Source organism: Amblyomma americanum, chromosome 1, assembly GCF_052857255.1.
Source record: "Amblyomma americanum isolate KBUSLIRL-KWMA chromosome 1, ASM5285725v1, whole genome shotgun sequence".
Taxonomy (NCBI): Eukaryota; Metazoa; Arthropoda; class Arachnida; order Ixodida; family Ixodidae; genus Amblyomma; species Amblyomma americanum.
The window spans coordinates 531,746,415-531,764,454 of record NC_135497.1 but is presented as its reverse complement, the minus strand read 5'-3'; the positions used below and the strand labels follow the sequence as shown (position 1 = coordinate 531,764,454).

General features: G+C 50.2%; 1 protein-coding gene and 1 pseudogene across 1 annotated transcript in view; one reads left to right on the top strand and one right to left on the bottom strand.

The window, feature by feature from the left end:
* The window catches only part of LOC144107624 (uncharacterized), a 147,612-nt gene that overhangs the window by 48,888 nt on the left and 80,684 nt on the right, over positions 1 to 18,040 (bottom strand). The window lies entirely within an intron of this gene.
* LOC144102376 (uncharacterized) lies at positions 6,632 to 12,451 on the top strand (annotated as a pseudogene).

Sequence of the window (18,040 nt, the reverse complement as noted above, 5' to 3'; positions counted from 1 at the left end):
TGGTTGTTTTTTCTGCTGCTTTATAAGTAATTTTCTTTAAGCGATAGATTAATCTTAGTATCATTATCCCACTGATTAGCACCACACATTAAAAAAAAATTAAACATTCCCCTTTCAACCTTGGTTTCGGTGACTGCTAGCTCCTTCATAAGTTTATACATTTATATATATATATATATATATATATATATATATATATATATATATATATATATATATGCATGTAGCATGTATGTATCGGGAGGAAGGTATCCCATCAGTGCAGCAAGGAAAGAAACTTTACTTGAAGAAGTTAGCACGGGCATGAAGGATTAATTATATAATAGCTCTTTGTAGATGGAGGTGTTGTACATGTGGACGTTACTCATACGCTCGCATATAGTTAGACGGATCCATAAAAGAACTGCACAGGACAAAAATACTTGCGTGAAAACAAGCGCACAAAATACAGCAGAGCGGCAAACTAGCAAAGAGAAAAAACAGCATGGCGCCAAAACAGCACAGGGAAATGGCACCACGCGTAAAGGCAGCATTCCGGACTAACAGCACGACAACAGAAGAGCACGGGGGAAAAGCAGAACGATGAAAAATAGCACAGCGGATTACAGCGCCGAAGCAGTTAACTATCATAGCCATAACCGAATACGATAAACCACAACGCATATGAAAGCGAACTTTGGATTTAGCGAGTGCTTGTCCACAGACTCAGTAAGGAACAGGGTCGGGTATTCGAGATATCCAGTTTCCACTTTTTTTGGCGGGTAATGGAGTGACTAACGCTCGAGACGTGGTTATGGAAGCATCTATTCTGCGCGTTGCCATCATGGTGCTGAATTCTGGCATGAATGCCCTACGTAGGACTCGCGGTCTACTATAAGTTCTTATACTTCAAACCTCTTGCTGTCGGCAATTGGAACTTCAGCGGTTTTTTTGGAGCGAGCAAGAGGGTCTCCTCTCCAGAGTTGAAAATATCCAGTATGCGATGCTTACTTAAAAAGATGGCATGATTGCCCGAGCGGAGATTTTCATGCTGTTTGGTGTTTCACCAGGACGCTGCTTGCTGCAATGGCTGTCTGAGGCTGACCAGGGGTTACTTTAATTTGGGGAATGGGCCGCACAGCTGACCTTAAAATTAATGCATTAGCCTGCATTCTTTAGTGTATTTTATAACGAAACTCTTTTTCTCACTTCGAAGGCAGTTATCTCAAAAATAAATTTTCGCAGCTTTTAAAAACCTTGTTTTGCTTTGAAAGTGAATTTTACTAAAACATCAGTTTTGGACATATTTGATTCTTTGTTCAGGAACATTCACCCTCACGTGTTCAACTACATTCATGGCTTTTAAGTAATCGACTGGTGCGAAATTTACTGCTATTCGTGTCGCCAATGAGCATATCAGTAAAAAAAAGCCCCAGCAATTGTCTCTTGTCTTAAAAAACAGCCCTCCGAGCCTTGTAATCTGCTCTTCGTCATGGGTCCCATCAACAACTCGACGCGGAAATCCGAGAGCTCTAACTATACATTCTCTAACTATAATCCGCTTTGAGCGAAATTTTGCCCCTAACCAGAATAAAGACCCAGACAATTTTGTTAATTTACCATATTTATCAGTTTTTGACTTCTTACAAGAAAATTGCGGTCTTAGAAAGTTTACTTTGTTTTTCAAAATTTCTTGGAATTTTCATATCAAGGCCGCCATTTTGGAGGATGATCGAATCCTTGGGTACGGCCGCAGAAACCTTTTTTTACCTTCATTGAAGATGTCACTTTACCTTACACTTATTCTTTCGAAACTTGAGCACACAGCTTCCGTTTTGGATTCCGTTAGCATCACATTAGTGAAAAAAGGAGATGGTTGTGAAGAAGCGACAGGTCTGTTTCAATCTTAGAAAATTATCGTTGAACATCTAGAGAAAAACACGTGAACTCTAACCTCAAGCTCTCGTTATGCTCTACTCGCCACGATCTTTCATGCGCTTGTCTTTTTCACAAAATTTACATCGTCACTTGAAAACCGGTCTCAGGGCACCATCTCTCTCACCTCGCACAGACCAGAAACAAAAGTCGCTGTTCTTCAGAGTAGGGCGGTGACATACTGGAATCTGTTCCTTTTTAAAACGTGTCATGTTTGGAATGATGTTTCATGTACAGCAGCTGAGTTATTGACCGCGCGTGTTTCATAACAAAATTGGCGGCAATATTGCAATCATATTACTCATTACGTGGGGTTTCTCAATATAAAGATTATAATTCATATGTGTCTCTTGTCATCTTGCTTTTTTCTGTATAACTGTGCATTCTTTATTTCCATATTTGTGTTTATCTAATTTCAGTATTACTGGTATCTATCGCGCTTCCTCTTGTTCTATTTCTTTTATACGTCGTGACTGTTTCATTTCTCTCCTCCCCATTTCTGTATTATGAAAGCACTGAGGATAAATATATTGAAGGGGGATAAAGAAAACCTTTCAAAGATTTCTGCTTCTGTTAGGTGCTGCAGTCTTCTTAAGATCTAACTCCGCATATAGTGCTCATCGCGCGATGTACAGTTACTGCTACTTTGTAGTCTTCAAAGGACGCGAGGTTTAGGAGCTCTTTAAGGCGCTGCTTATCTCTCAATCAGGCAGCAATTTGCTGCCAGCCACTTTTGTGTCGTTATAGCCTGGACCAAGAACTTCAGTGAAATGTTTTTCCACTACAAATGTAACACATTTCGTGTTATATTTTCCTTCTCGCTTTGTATCACATGAAACCACTGATCTCCATTCGGTGGGTGGATGGCGCAGTCCCGCTTTCCTAGACGAGCGCGAATGTAGCGAAGCCACTGCAAGCTGGACGGACTACCCCAGAAGCCAGGTTCCAGCTATGTATATGAAAGCAAAAAACGCGTTTTTTGTCCTTCTGTTCGCAAATTTTTCTTTGCTCTCGTGTTATATCTGCTTTTATATGAAAGCAATATAGAACCTGAACTCGAGGAATGTTAGCATCCTTTGGATAATCCTGTAATTTCAGAGAAACAGAGAAAAACAATTGTAAATTCTACCACGCCGTGGTAAAGGGTACACAGTAAATGGCTGCTTTTCATCAATATATGCTGTCATTATGATGCCGATAAAGCTGTCAAGGTCCTCAGAGGTTACACTTGTAGCTATCGTATCCTGTACAGAGATTTTGAGCTTCGAGGATATTGTCGCTGCCTGAGTATACTGCTAAAAACGAGACCCTGTGGCCTGGAAACTTTAGACTGGCCTTGTACGTTCCTTTCTGGTTCTTCTCTTCCAAGCGTAAATTGGGAGCACTAGTGCAATGACGACTGCCTTCTTAAAATCGAATTTCTGCGTAGCAAAGAAAAAGCAAACGATGGCGGAAATGCGACACTCGCGCCTTGAAGAGCCGCTCGCTAAAGAGCCGCTGTAGTTTAAACTTCGAACTGCACATAGCCGATGTCTCGTTTCATTGATGACGGGGATGCTTATCGCTTTAGGGCATCACTTACGTTCCAGGAATGCATTTAGCCCATGTACATATCCCAGCCAATTTGCACCGCTACGCCAACAAGCATCACAAAAAACAGTTTTGGGGGCTAGCTATTAGCATGGATAGAAATTTACAGCGGGAGCCAAAGTACTGAGGAGGACAAATGCTGCAGCGTGTGTGCGCAGCATGATAAAAATTGTGGACGTGAAAGAGAAACGGAGACCAAGCGCTGTTACAAGTCAGTTGCACCAATCCTCACGGCTTAAAGCGCATTCAGGCATTATTTAGTGCAATACGAAACAGCATTTGATAAACTCCGTTGGAAAAGCAGTAAAATACATTTTGCAGGCCCAGACGTGACCCAGAACACCTTCCGCACCTCACCAGGTAGAATACGCGCCCTCGATCCGGTTAGATCGATACTTAATTCGGTAGAGTGGTCACTACAATGTGGGCCGGCTGATGAAGGATTTCAACTTGTTCTTTAAGAAATCTATCCCACATTGATGGTATAACTTGAACTTGGAATGCGGGAAGTTTAATCACAATCAAGTGCTGCACTGGCGACACTAGCGCAACGGGACGACGCAAACCAAAACAGACAAGGCACCATGCGTGCTATGTGTAGCGATGTCCTGTCGTCTACTTGTGTCCCCCCCCCCCCCCCATTGCGATACAAGGTACCATTATGTCTTGAACATTTTACCCACTACTTTACTAGTCTTATAATGAAGTTGACATCCCAACATGTAGGAATTGTCGTGCAAAAAGACGAGTCCTAGGAAAAGATGAAACTCCGACGGGAGAACAGAAACTGAAACTGAAAAACCGTGGTCATGTCCCATCTCGTGCTCTGCAAAGGCCGAGTTCCAGAAGTAGGACGCTTACCTTTTATGGTTTCACTTCGGGGCGCCCGATGCGCCATCCGGCCTTTTTGTAGAGATCAGTGTGCAGCGCGCAACGACGCCGCAACAAGGTGACGCTCCGTTCGCTCCTAGAAGCCTTCTATGTTGCAGCCCTAGTATTGGCGCTCCGCTGCAGCCTCGCGATTTCTGGACAGTGGTAACTCCGGACTCAGAATTGACCGACAACACCAAATTTCCGCCCTCAGGTGACCTTCCCCCTGACGCTACCTCGCCCACACGGGAGGGTGCAGCCATTCAGCTCCGTATGCCATAGTTCTGCTGCAGGAACTCGCACTTGTGGCTCGCACATGTGAAAGCCATCTTCCATCTCCACTGCATCATCTCTGAGACTTCTCGGGTTTGCCACCTACTTTCCAGCTTCTCTCATGGCTCATGAAGTTGGAATGTCATCTCCGGACCATTGAGCGGTTCCCCTTACCAAGGCCTGAAGTACAGCAGTCTGGACTATACCACAGTGTCCGAGAGCGCGCGCCTTCAGCACCTACTCACCGGGGAAGATCTTGCAGGTCTCCGCCTCTCCCAGGTGCTCACTAGCATGCGGCAGCTCCTGGGAGAAAGGAAGGTCGACTCAAACGATGCGTTGTTGGGGAAGCTTTTCCTGCAGCGCTTGCCGCAGTCCACCCGCCTCGTCCTGGCTGCTGGAAGAGATTTTCTCCCCGATCACCTCGCCAAGCTATCTGATCGAGTTCGCGACGCGCTTTCTCCTTCCATCGCCGCCCTCACTTCCACACCAGAGTCCTAAGTGAGATCTTGATTAGAGGCCCGGGTCGACCAGCTCACTGCTTCTCTCGCCGCCCCGTGGAAGTCTTCGCATGGCCAGCGCGGTTCCTCCTCACGTCCTGGCTGCCGTTTTTCCCCGATCGGCTGACGCTCGCGCAGGGTGCTAGCATCATCGCACTTTCCAGCACAGTACCCGCCGGACTACTTTGTGGGAATCCGGGATCCCCGTCATTGCCTTTGCGCGGCTGTTGCCGGCATCCCGCGTTGTACTCCTTTTTTTCATTTCTCCCGCCTCAGGCGACGGAGAGGCGGCATGGGTGATTAATCACTGTCCCTGGGCCGCAGCTCCGCCCCGGCTCCCCAACGGCCTTTGCCATTGGTGCCTTTTGGAGGGAATTCGGGGCCCGCTTGGGCGGCCGCGCGCCGCACGACCGTCCCAGCGGAGCCAAGAGAGACTCCTCCGAGATAGCGTAAGGTGCGTATGCTAATGTTTGCCCAGGCCGGCCTTTGCCGTTCACACCAGTGCATACCCGAGCTCGCCAGCATGGGTCCTCGACCTGCACCGGCTCGAGCCTGTCCAGGAGTCGAGCGACCTCTTAAAGGCGCACCTTGCATTGACTGCCCACTCTTTCTCGCAACCGGCTCAACGGCCGACAAAAGAGAGATCACAGCACTGACGCGGGGACAATCTTCTGCAGCGGCGTGCTACAGGCGCGCATTGCTCTTGTCGCTCCGAGAGAGCAACGGAGCCATGCTCCTCGCGCGCCCCTGGACGGGGTGACTGTTGATTCTGTGTACCGCTGGAGGACGGCGTGAATAAACGTCTTCTTCGTGAGCTTGGAGGTCTGTGTCTTTGCGGCATCTCTCCTCTCTGCAGAGGTTGAGTGCGCCGCAGCGGTGCCCCAGGGTGTTTGTGATGACGGCTGATCGGGGCCCTTGGCTCGCGCGAAACCCGAACCCGCCGTGGCCATTGGCCTGCGCCCACTGAGAAACCCACAACTAGCGCCCAACGAGCTAAATCACTGGCTCTTACGCCTTTGATGGCAGCAGGTAGCCTTGACGATCACGCTTGCGCAATTTGTCTGCCACCCTCAACGGGCACTCGGCAGCTACGTGTCGGTTCCCTACGGTGTCGTAGCGTCCTTAGATCCGTTGGCTGCCATGCCTTTGAAAAGCCAAATACCGTGGCTGGCCGCAGCCCCCATTGAGGCATACGGAGATACAACCCCAAACGTTGATCACGCGGCTCCCATTGGAGCTGTACCGGGAGCACCCTGCGGTGCACCCGTTAATCACAGCCTCTGCTGTACAATTTTTCCGCCCAGCGCGAAAGCAGTGTGTGCGACGCTGCCGCGCCCTGAAGTCCTGCGCAACAGCAGCCATGCCCCGCTAGCAGTCAATTCTGCCCTGGGAACGGCGAGGCGCTGGCCCCGCTTTCTGTGGAAACCGAGACGCTCATTGAACTGGGAGCCTTACCTCCCGCGTTCGTGCAGCCCGCACAAGCCTCCTCTGAGTGCGGGTCGTAGTCGCTGCTCACAAGTGCCGCCCAAATGATTCAGTTGCTGTCAGCGGCCGTTGAGGTACTTTTCGCCACGCCGAAGGTGTCTCACCCCGCGGTCAAGTTGCCAATGCCAACATAACGCGGGTATGATTACCCGGAATTTCCTTGAGGTCCTCATTCATTATCAGAAAACTATGGGTCTCAATGATCAGGTTGTGTTTGCACACATCATCCCCGCAGCACTGAATGACACAGCATCTAGGTGGCATCGGCTTGCCGGCCACCAAGCAGCGAATCTCGAGGAGTTCCGTGCAGCATTCCTGCGCGAATTCCTTCCCGCTGACTACGAGCGTAGGATGCGGCGAGAGCTGGATCTCCGTACACAGGCTCAGGATGAGTCACTCCTGGTGTATGAACGTGCGTTGGAGGATGTTTTCTCAATCGCCGAGCCCAGAGCCTCGAACGAGGGACATGTGGAAAAGACGACCAGGTAGGCACATTGGACTTTTTCGGCATTCCTGCGAGACGGCCGATTCCGAGATTTTGAGGACCTGGCCGCCGAGGCAAAGCACATTCAAGGCGACATTCTCACCGCGCGCGCCTATCGTCCACCACCGCCGGCAAGCGAGACCCTCGAGCCACGCTGTACATGGAGAAGTGTCATGCCCCTACTCAACCGGTGACCGCCCGCACAACCTGCCTTTGCAGCCGTTAGCGGGCAAAACAAAGTATGGGAGTTGAGCGAACGAGCTCTCGATCCCTACTCGTACAGGAGACGGGTAACCTGCGCTGCATCGTTTTCTGAACCGCGTGCAGAGGGACGCCAAGCTCTCCAACGCATAGCGGAAGGGCAAACTCGAATCAGCTGGCCCTTTGGCCGTGCAGCGGGCGGACCCAGACAGGGAGAGGCGCTCTTGACCCGCGACAAAGCTCGCGGCGGTGTGCGCTGTTTCCGCTGTCAAGAGAGGGGACACTTAGCAGCAGAATACCTCGTGGCCAGACCTTCTTTGAGGCAGGAAAAGTGCGGCGGGGTCGGCCGTAAACTGACAAACGGCCCAATCGTTGGTAATTTCCTCTGCGTGCAGAGAAAGCTGCCTTGCAAATGAGCGCGCGGCGTTTATTCCGGTCACCATTGCTTGCCGCGAATTTTCTTCGTTACTGGGTAGGGGAGCCAGTGCCTCCTTGCTCAGTGAAGAGGTGTTGTCCCACTTGTAAAAGTGCTCGGCGCGCTTTCGGGACTGCCGTACGGTATTCAACCTTGAGAAAAGCGTAGCCCATTTGACCAGCGCCGCGAGGCCGACTATCAGGTGGGGAGAGCGGAGGAGACGCATGCGTTTCATCTACCTCCCAGGGCTCAGTTTGCCCATGATTCTCGGAAGGGACTTTCTCCTGAAAACCGGGATCGTGGTGGACATTGCGAATGGCGTCTCTCGCGTCGGACCATTTTCCCAGCATAAGCCGCTCATCGGCCCACCGGTGTGAATAACTGCCTGCACAGTGAAGGCGTTCGGAGAGAGCCACGCTCAGCGACCAGGGCTAAGCTTTTGTGTCGAGCGTTCCGTCGTTAACGCTCCCCATTGGGACCGAGCAGCGCAGCCCAACCAGGCACAACATTCGCTGTCCGCTTTTGCGGTAACATTGGGTGACACGCGGAAGGCTCGTTTGACAGCACTGTCACAACGATGAGCTCTTCACAGATCAACCTGGCTGTACTAATTTAGTGAGCCACAAGATCCACACCGAAGATGCGCATTCTTTGAAGTGCAACCCCAGACCCGTCAGTCTTGCGAAAAGGCAGTTGATCGATTGGTTGCTGAATGAGATGCGGTCGGCGGACATTATTCGTCGCTCGTCCAGCGCTTGGGCGTCTCCGGTTGTGTTGGTGCCTAATAAAAATGGCAACCACACTTTGTGTGTGGATTGTCGCCGTCAGAATGCGCTGGCTCGGTAGCATGCCTATCCACTCTCGACGTGCAGCTCAGTCGTTGGAAGCCTGGGCAGTGCGCGGTACTTTTCTACGCTAGATGCCTCCAAAGGTTACCTACATGTTCAGATGGTGGACGCTGACCGGTCTAAAACCGCGTTCACGTGCCAGAGAGGGCTGTTCACTCGTATACCGTTTGGTCTCTGCAATTGTCCTGCGACTTTTCAGAGGCTCATGGACCGCGTGCTTGGAGAAGCGAAATGCTCCCACGCCACTTGCTACCTGTACGATATAGTGATTTATAAACGAACTTTCGATGAGCACTTAGCCACATTGCCGACGTGCTCTAGAGCTTACGGGCTGCTGGGATGACTTTGAATCCTGCGAAGGCCCAAATAGCGCGGACCCGAGTTCAGTTGCAGAGGTTCACGCTGGGCGATGGCTCCATTGCGCCAGATGCGGAGGAACTCCCAGCCATACTCCAGTCTCTCGTGCCAAAGTATGTACGCGGCCTCCATCGTTTTCTGAGAATGGTTAATTTCTATCGGGCGTTCATCCAGTCCTGTGCCCGCGTGCAGGCTCCCTTGTTCAAGCTCTTGGGAAAGACTGCCGCGTGGCGATGGCGGCTCTAGCAATAGCGATCCTTTCTCCCCCTGTCTTGTGCTACTGGCGAGACAGTGCATCTCAGGCTACCTGACATGGCCAGTCAGTTCGTAGTCCAGACTGCCGCGAGCGATGTGGGCTTCGGAGCAGTTCTCCTAGAAGATTTTGATGGCCTGCTGCAACCGCTGGCCTTTACCAGCTGCTCCTTGCTGCCATCGGAGAGGAATTATTCCGTGAACGAGAAGTGCCTCGCCATCGTGTTTGTACGGCAGAAATTCGACGTCTACATTGACGGAATGCCGTTTGTTGTGCAGACGAACCACAGTGCAATCAGTTGGCTGACGCGGCTCCGGGAGCATGCAGGTCGGCTTGCGCTCTGGGCTCTCCTGATAGAGCATTATGACTTTTCGGTGCAGTATCGAAAGCGGAGCTCGAAAGTGGCAGCCGATGCGCTATCCCGTGCACCCCCCGCCAGCGGCGCCTTGACGCCGGTAAGCGAAGGGGGCGAAACTGCGGATGGGATGCCGGGCGGCAAGGAGGGGACGGCCGCAAACGGGCCAAACCATTCCGCTAACCAGCAAGCAGCGTTTCGCAAAGCTGGCGAGAGCACTTAGGAGACGCCGACGCGAGCGGAAATTTTGGCTACAAACCTGAGCGAGAATTATACCAGGCTCCCCTCTCGGATGACTGGAATCGTTATCAGCCGGAAAGAGCTGCTGAAGGCACAGCAAAATGAGTTCTTTTGTCGCGAGATGAGCGACGGTCTCTGGAAAACGGAGCGCCGTAACGCTACTGGTATTGCAGCGGGCACAGGGGGGCAAAAGACAGCTTGTGTTGCGGCGAGCCGCGGGGATTCACATTTGCTAAACCACGACGGGATCGTGCTGAAGTACATAGCCACCGATGATAAGTCCATTGACCTGCTCAAAGTGGTTATCCCCAAAAGTCTGAGAGGCGCACTGTTCCGATTCTCTCATGACGAACCTCTGGCCGGTCCCCTCAGTGCCTCCAAAGTCTGAAAAACTGAGCCAATCGGTGACGTTGCTCGGCATGAAGCGCGACATTTTCTGCTATTGCCGTCCTGCGATGATTTTCAAGCGGTGAAGTCACGGGGCGGCAAGCCGCCCAGAACGATAAAACCAATTGACAGTGTGCGTCCGTGGCAGATGGCCACCTCCGATTTGATGGGGCCTTTCCCCAGGAGCAAGCAGTGGTTCATTTACCTGATCGCAGTCACTGAACATTTTTTTAACGGGTTGAGTTGTGCCCGCTTCGCAAAGTGTCAGAACGAGCGATGCTGGATAAGCTCCAAGAAATATTCCATCGGTTCAGCTTTCCGAAAAGACTCATCACGGACAATTTGTCCTACTTTACTGGTAGTGTATTCGGTAACACGTGCCGTTTCCTCGGAATCGAGCACTACACCACTTCCCCCTACCATCCCCACTACAACTTGAGCGAACGAATCAACTGAAGGCTGAGGGCTATGCTGGCGGCCTTTTCTGGGTGCCAAAAGCTCTGGGCAGGCCATCTGAGTGAGTTTGAGTTCGCCATTCAAACAGCTGAGAATCGCTCAATTGGTTTCTCTCACGCCTTCCTGAATTTCGGGAAGGAGGTGGCGAATCCAATGTCAAACGTCGTGCAGAGCCAGCTCGGGGACAGCAGACGCGAGCAGATTGCTCTGCTTATGCGTCGACGCTTCGGAACGGGATTGGTCGGGCTCTCAACAGAGCAAGACAGAGTTTGGCGGCAGCCAAAGCCCAACAGAAGGCTCAGTATGACCGCAAGCACCACAGCCAGACTTTTAAGGCGTGTGATCTTGTCCTGAAGCGCAACCGCGTTCTTAGCGATGCGAGCAATGAGTTCTGAGCAACGCTCGCTCCTAAGTGGCTTGCTCCGCACCGAGTGGTCAGTCTGGTCGCCACTCGCGTAACTGTTGAAGGATCCCCTTATGGCAAAAACCACCCGTGCCCACATTGCAGACCTGAAGGTCTGTGCATCCTGGTCTGACGAGCTTGCGCCAATACCCATTGGTATCACAGGCAAGCGCAAAGGCACAATTGGTGCTGCGGAACGCAAGCGTACCACGCACCAGTATAATCTCAGGAGACGCGGTCACCGATGTGGTGGATTCCTGACTGCACACCCTTTCGCAACCGAAGGCACGCAGCCTCAGCTTGCTGGCGAGCTCTCTTGTCAGGCCCTACCCAGGTGAAGCACGATGTGTTCCTTTCTATTTTTTTTGCCGCATGCTAAGTTGAGCATTTGTGCCTTTTGTGTTTATTTATTTGTTTGTTGGTTTTAGTCAGTTTCTAGCCTCTTTCATTTCCTGTTTGTTGGTTGTTTCTTCAAACGTTCCGAGATGTACATATGTATTATAAGTTTGAGTTGGAGTTCAGTTTTTTAACCCGACTTGTACATATGTAAGCTTCAGCCCACCCGTGCTTGCGCTTATCTGCTTGAAGCGCAGATTGCTTTCCTTTATACAGCGCGTCTTTTCTTCCCTCCGTTATGTCTTGGGATGACGTCCTAGCTAAGGAGCCCGTGTCTCGCGGTGCGGGTTTTGTGCGGCCTGTGTGGACGGGAAGTTGGGGCGGTGTTCAATGTGAAAAGTGAGTCCTTTGACCCCTGCCAAGGCGCCTCGGGACACTTCTGACGAGCGGGTCGTTGTCGCCGATCGACGTGTGCTTCTGTGCCATTGTGTGCTTCTGCGTGAGAGTGGGAACGAGAAGGACCACTCGCTGTTGCCACACCTTAAGACGCAGTGGCGAGAAAGGGCGATCGGGGTCCTTGGCTCCCGCGAAGCCCGAACTCGCGGTGGTTAATGGCCTGTACCCACTGAGAAACCCACAACTTTTGAATGCAACTGATCGGGAAATGCGATGCTAGATCACTGACAGCGGTATGTGACCTCGCCTGTCAGTATTATCCCTGGACGGCATTTCCTGCCTGCGCTTCCTCGTCGACACGGGTGCCGAAGGCAGTGTGCTGCCGGCCTCCAAGCCTGACCACACTTGTTATTCACATGGCCCTCCTCTCCATACGGCGAACTCTTCCTCCATCGCTATGTATGGTCTGCGGCCCATCACTCTCGAGATTGACCAGCGGGACACTTTCCGGTTGGTCTTCATTGTAGCCGACGTCTATCAGCCCATCCTCGGGTCCGACTTTACGCCCCATGAAGACCTGCACGTCATCATGCGCCGCCATCACTTCATCGATAGCAAGAGGCGCCTTTCCATCGATCACGTTATTGCGGCTGTCGAGGCTGAGGTTGTTGCAAGCTACATACGGGGTTAGCTTAGCGGATTCTGCCGGCAATTGCTCCACCGTAGCGACACAAACTCTAATGTCCACAAATCAGCCTCACACCTGAGACCTGATTGATATGCATCACTATAAAAACAACCTCCCATAACAGTCTATAGTGATGTTCATACAAGGCAGCTGATTCTTTTAAACGGATCAACTCTGTTGGCACTTTACATGCGGTGGACTGAGAGCGACTGGCCCAGGTATAAATAGAGGGCTCTTAGATGCAAATCCTGCTTGCCCACACCCGTTCCCTCCGTCTGCAATGGTGCCTCATACGTTTGTGCCCGTATCACTCTGGTGCGACACGTCAAGGACACCACGTCACCCTTTCATTCCAGCTGGCTTTGGTCGAGCGGTTTTACACTCATTTAATGACATCTGACATTCACACATCCGTGCCACGCAGCGCCCAGTTACCCAGCGGTAGGTCTAGCCAAGTGTTAACTCTGATGTTCACAAATGGGCCCGCTTGTGTCTCGCACATAATAGGGAGTCTGAAATAAAAGTATGAAGGAAAGAGGTTGAAGAAGACGACGGGGATCGCGATAAGGATGACGTGGATTACCTGAAGACTAAAGAAGATGAAGTATTCAGTGAAGTGGAAAGAGATGATATGTGTAGAAGAGAAGAGGGAGAAGACGACGACAAGGATTACTTGGACTAACTGTCTGGTTGATAAAAGGGCGAGGGAGAGCGAGGCACGGGGGGAAGAGCAGAGAAGTGGAGGCTCCAGCGGGTCAGGGACGCTTCGTCTAGAAGGGAGCGACGCCGGATACTGCTCCGGTGAGCTCGCGTTCTAGGGCTTCGCATCGTGGATTTCGTGCCGTTCTTGAGCCTGTTCCGGGGAGTTAACTGAGGTTGCTACCACCTGCTACAGAGAGGGGTGTCTCCAGCACTGTTGCCAACCAACCGTGTGGCGCCCCCAACGCCAACAACGATGGCATCACCTCCACGGGCGTTTGGAGCGGGACCTTGTACGATGCCGCCAGCGACGCCAGCCTGTGCACGGCGAACGCCATTTCAACGCCGGCTACTGGACCCATACAACGCTGTATCCGCGCCAAACCAACCTAGAGCACGAACGCCGACCGCTAGCACTAGAGCGCTAGTAGTAGACACTAGTAGCAGTGTTTAGCGGGTAGTGTGTATTGATAGTATCTGTGTTTTCTGTTAGTTTTGTGTTCTAGTGTTTGTGTCACGTAGGGTGTATAAAATGTGCGTCTGTGTGGGCACACCTGTCGCCTAGTCCATTCTTTCAGTCCGAGTGTTCTCCGGGGAGATCTGTGACAAGGATAAGTGGCGAGCCTGTACCAGGATTCATTTCTTTATTTCTTTTTGCTTTGTCTCGAATCTTTCAGAATTCTAGATGACAGAAAGGATGGATTTGCCAAAAAACAGTAGAGTTGGGGCTCAAGCTGGGGTTAAGCAAGGAAGAGGCGATGCCTCTCTGTGAGGAGGAGGCAATGAGGCCGAAATTAAAGGCATACAGGCAGAGAGAGGAAAGGACACAAGCACGCGCAGACGCTGGCGATGCAGAAGAGCGAGAGGTTAACAAAGCACGCGAGGCAGAGAGAAGAGCTCGCGAGATAGAACACGAGAAAAGAAGGATAGAACGGGAGAAGTTTCTTTTGGGGAGACAGGCGCATGTCGCGGGAGGGTATGAGGAGATCACAGACAGTGATCAGCGTTCCTTAGCGGGTAGACAATCTCCTAAACCGGCCAGTTTGTCCAAGGAAGATGATGGCTGCTTTCGATGATAAAAGAGATGATCTGGACGCATATCACCAACGATTTGAGTGGATAGCTTTGGGGCAAGGCTGGGAACGCAGTGAATCGGCCATTGCATTGAGTGTGTGTTTAGTTGCAGAGGCGCTGAATGTGTTTGGGAGGATGCCTGCTGCTGATTCCATGGACTACGAGAAATTCAAGAAGGCACTCCTCCAAAGATTCAGGCTTACGGCAGAGGATTATCGCGAGAGATTTCGCACCGCGAAATCTGAGGATTCTAAAACCTCTAAGCAGTTTTCCTGCAGGCTGACAAACTATTTCGATCGTTAGGCTTGATATGTCAAACACAGAAATGTTTTAAAGTGTTGCGTGAGAAGCTTGTGACAGAGCAGTTTTAGCATGGTGCAGTTCAAAGCTGGCGCTATTCCTGAAACAAAGAAAGTTGCGTTCACTAGAAGAGTTTGCCGACAGTGCAGACCAATTACTATAGGCGGAAGGCCTGAAAAATATGAGTAAGGCAAGAGAGGAAACACAAAAGGTCTTAGAGACAGATGCGACAAAACCGAATGCATACGGCGGTGCATCTAAGGCGCCAGTAAGATGTTTTCTTTGTGGCAAGGCGGGACACCCTGCAGTTTACCATCGGTCTAGTAGCTCTGCCCAAAATACACAGGTTTTGTGTCAAGGTTGTAAGAAGAGGGGCATACTTGTGATGAGTGTCGATACAGAGCGCAGGACCTAGCTGCATGCGTTGTAGACTCTCGGGCAGAACTTGTCACACCACCTGAAGTTCCACAGCTGAAAGAAGAGCAAACGCCGCTGGAAAATGAGGCGGTGAGTGGAACACCCTAGTCAAAAGCAGCAATGCCGGTGGTGGTTGGGCAAATAGGGAACCGTCTAATATTGCTGCTTAGAGACAGCGGAGCAAAAGCAGTATTGGTTCGGAGAAGCCTGATAAAGGACGAGGATCTTAGAGGGGAAGCATTGGCCGTTACTATTTTGAGATAACACAGCAAGATACCTTCCTGAAACCAGGATTCTAGTGTCCATGCCATATTGTACTGGATAGGTAGAGGCAAATTAATTAGACCAACCCATCTACGATCCCATCTTGGGAAACATTATGGGTGCAAGAAGTGTCGAAGACCCTGATCCCAAGTGGAGGATGCTCGAAGTTGAAGAACACGCAAAGGAGGAAAGGCCCGCGACAGCTCAGACAGGTGCAGTCAGTTTCTCGTCGGCAGTGAAGACAAGAGCTTAAGCGACAGCGCGAGCAACGCAGCATCCACTCCTGTTACTATGTGTCTCAGCGTAACGCAGCGCGAAATTGCAATTAGGGAAAGACCCGAGCTTGAAAGTCTGCTCCGACAGCATCGAAGAAAAAGTGAAAATGAAGAGTCGTACGTCATTCGAATATCAATTGATAAATGGTGTTCTGCACAAAGAATGCATTTTTAGCTCAGGAAGGCGGGTCCAACAGCTGGTGTTAGCGAGAAATATGCGAGAGACAGTGCTACGCTTAAGACATGACGCCATTATAGGCGGACACCAGGGTGTTCAAAAAACGATGTCTGGGATCACCGAGATTTTTTGGCCGGGTGTCCAGAGTGACGTGAAGCGCTTTGTTCGCTCAGGTGACGTGAGGCAGCGCACAGTTCTGAGGGAAAGAGTTGTTCCCGTGCCTCTGGGCAAAATGCCAGCCATCTATTTATCGTTTCAAAGAGTGGTTATTGACATTGTGGGGCCAATCTTTCAAGTATCCGCCAGAGGCAATAGATATGTGCTTGCTCTGGTCGACATGGCCACTAGTTATCCTGACGGTATTCCATTGAGGACTATTAACAGTATGTAAGTGGCGGAGGGTCTTGTGAAACTTTTTTTGCGTTATTGGTTCAAGAGAGAAATTTGTGGTGACCGGATCGCGCGAACTTCACGTCCGAACTAATGAAGGAGCTCGACCGATTTTTGTCAGTAAGGCAGTTACTAACAACGCCATACCATCCCATGTGTAATGTGCTTGTAGAGCGGTTCAACGGCACAATCAAAAATATGATGAAGAAAATGTGCCAGAAGAGGCCCACTGATTGGAATAGAAATTTCCTACCTCTTTTGTTCGCTTACCGCGAAGTACCGCAAAAGAGTCTTGGTTTCTCGCCTTTCGAGATGTTGTATCGGAGAACTGTTAGAGGTCTACTTACAATGCTCAGGGAGCGGTGGGCCAATAAAGAGATTGCGTCGGATCTCAACACAACATACACATACGTTCTTGAGTTTCGGGACAAGTTGCAGGAAACATGCAGGCTTGTACATCATGGGCTACAAAGGGCGCGCGAACGGTATAAGGGCTGCTATCACAAGACAGCACCTCACAAAAGCCTGAATCCGGGCGACAAGGTTCTCATCCTGCTACCCACGGATCATAATAAGTTACTGATGCAGTGGAAGGCCCTTACCTTGCGGCACAGAAGAAAAATGACATTGTTTATGAGGTATTAATAAATAACACCAAGAAGGTTTTCCATGCAAACATGTTGAAAAATTACGTAGAAAGAGTTCTCGTACGGAGAACCCCAAGGTAGCATACTCGGAAGTAGCAGAGGAGACAGATGATGTTGCCAAGGTGCCCATGTGAAGGGGGAAGAAAACTGTAGGATGGGATAAGGTGTTATTAATCCCCAATCTAAATGAAGACAGAAGATCACAGATAAAGGACCTACTCCAAAGCAAGGGAGATGTGTTTTCTGGTGTGCCGGGCAAAACAGAGGTCATATTTTGCAAACTAGATCTCTCTACAGATATACCAATCAGTGTGAAACAATACCCACTGCCTCTAGTAGTTCAAGAATCAATTGAAAATGAGGTGTGCGATATTTTGGAGCTTGGTGTGATTGAGGGCTTGTGGTCAGCATACAGTGCGGCTCTCGTGGTTGTTAAAAAGGCTGATAATACTAACAGACTGTGTAGATTTTCGTCTGCTAAATGACATCATAGTACCCGATGTCGAACCTATACCAAGAGCGGACGTGCTGTTCGCTAAGGTGGCTCACAAAAGGCTTTTTTTTCTGAATTTGACTTAGCTAAAGAGTATTGGCAAATAAAAATTGAAGAGTCGTCTAGAGGAAAGACTGCCTTTCTTGCTTGTCGGGATTTAGTTTAAATTCATGCCTGTTGGTTTGAAGACAGCATCCGCAATATTCATAAAGCTGATGAGGAAGGTTTTGAATGGACTTCAGAATGTAGAACATTATATTTATGACATCCTTGTGGCCCCATATACGTGGGAAGAGCATGTAGTTTCGCTGGGAAAACAATTTGATAGATTTCAGCAAGCCAGGTTGAGCATAAAACCGGCAAAATATGAGGTGGGCTTTGAAGCCATTTCTTTTCTCTGACACAAGCTGGGGTTGGGCCGCATACCGACGAAAGACGACATCTTGGTCAAAATACCCAAGCCCAGACACCGACGACCAGGAAAGAAGTACTGTCGTTCTTGGGTTTAACGGGATACTACAGGGACTTTATTCCCGATTTTGCCCACATAGACCATCCGCTGGTCGAACTAAGAGGGGTGCAAGCAATGAACTCAACTGGACTGCTGACCATGAGAACACATTCATGATGTTAAATTGACATATGACAAAACGACCCTTTCTGCTTGATCAGAATTTCGATAAAGGGTTTGTACTTCACACTGATGCTTCAGACCGAGCTTTAGGAGCCGTACTCTTGCAAGAAGAGAATCGTGCGCTGCATACAGTATTTTTTTCAAGCAAGAGATTATCGGCTAGTGAACGCAACTACTCCACAGTTAAAAATGAATGCTTGGCAGTGGGGCGGGCGGTAAAG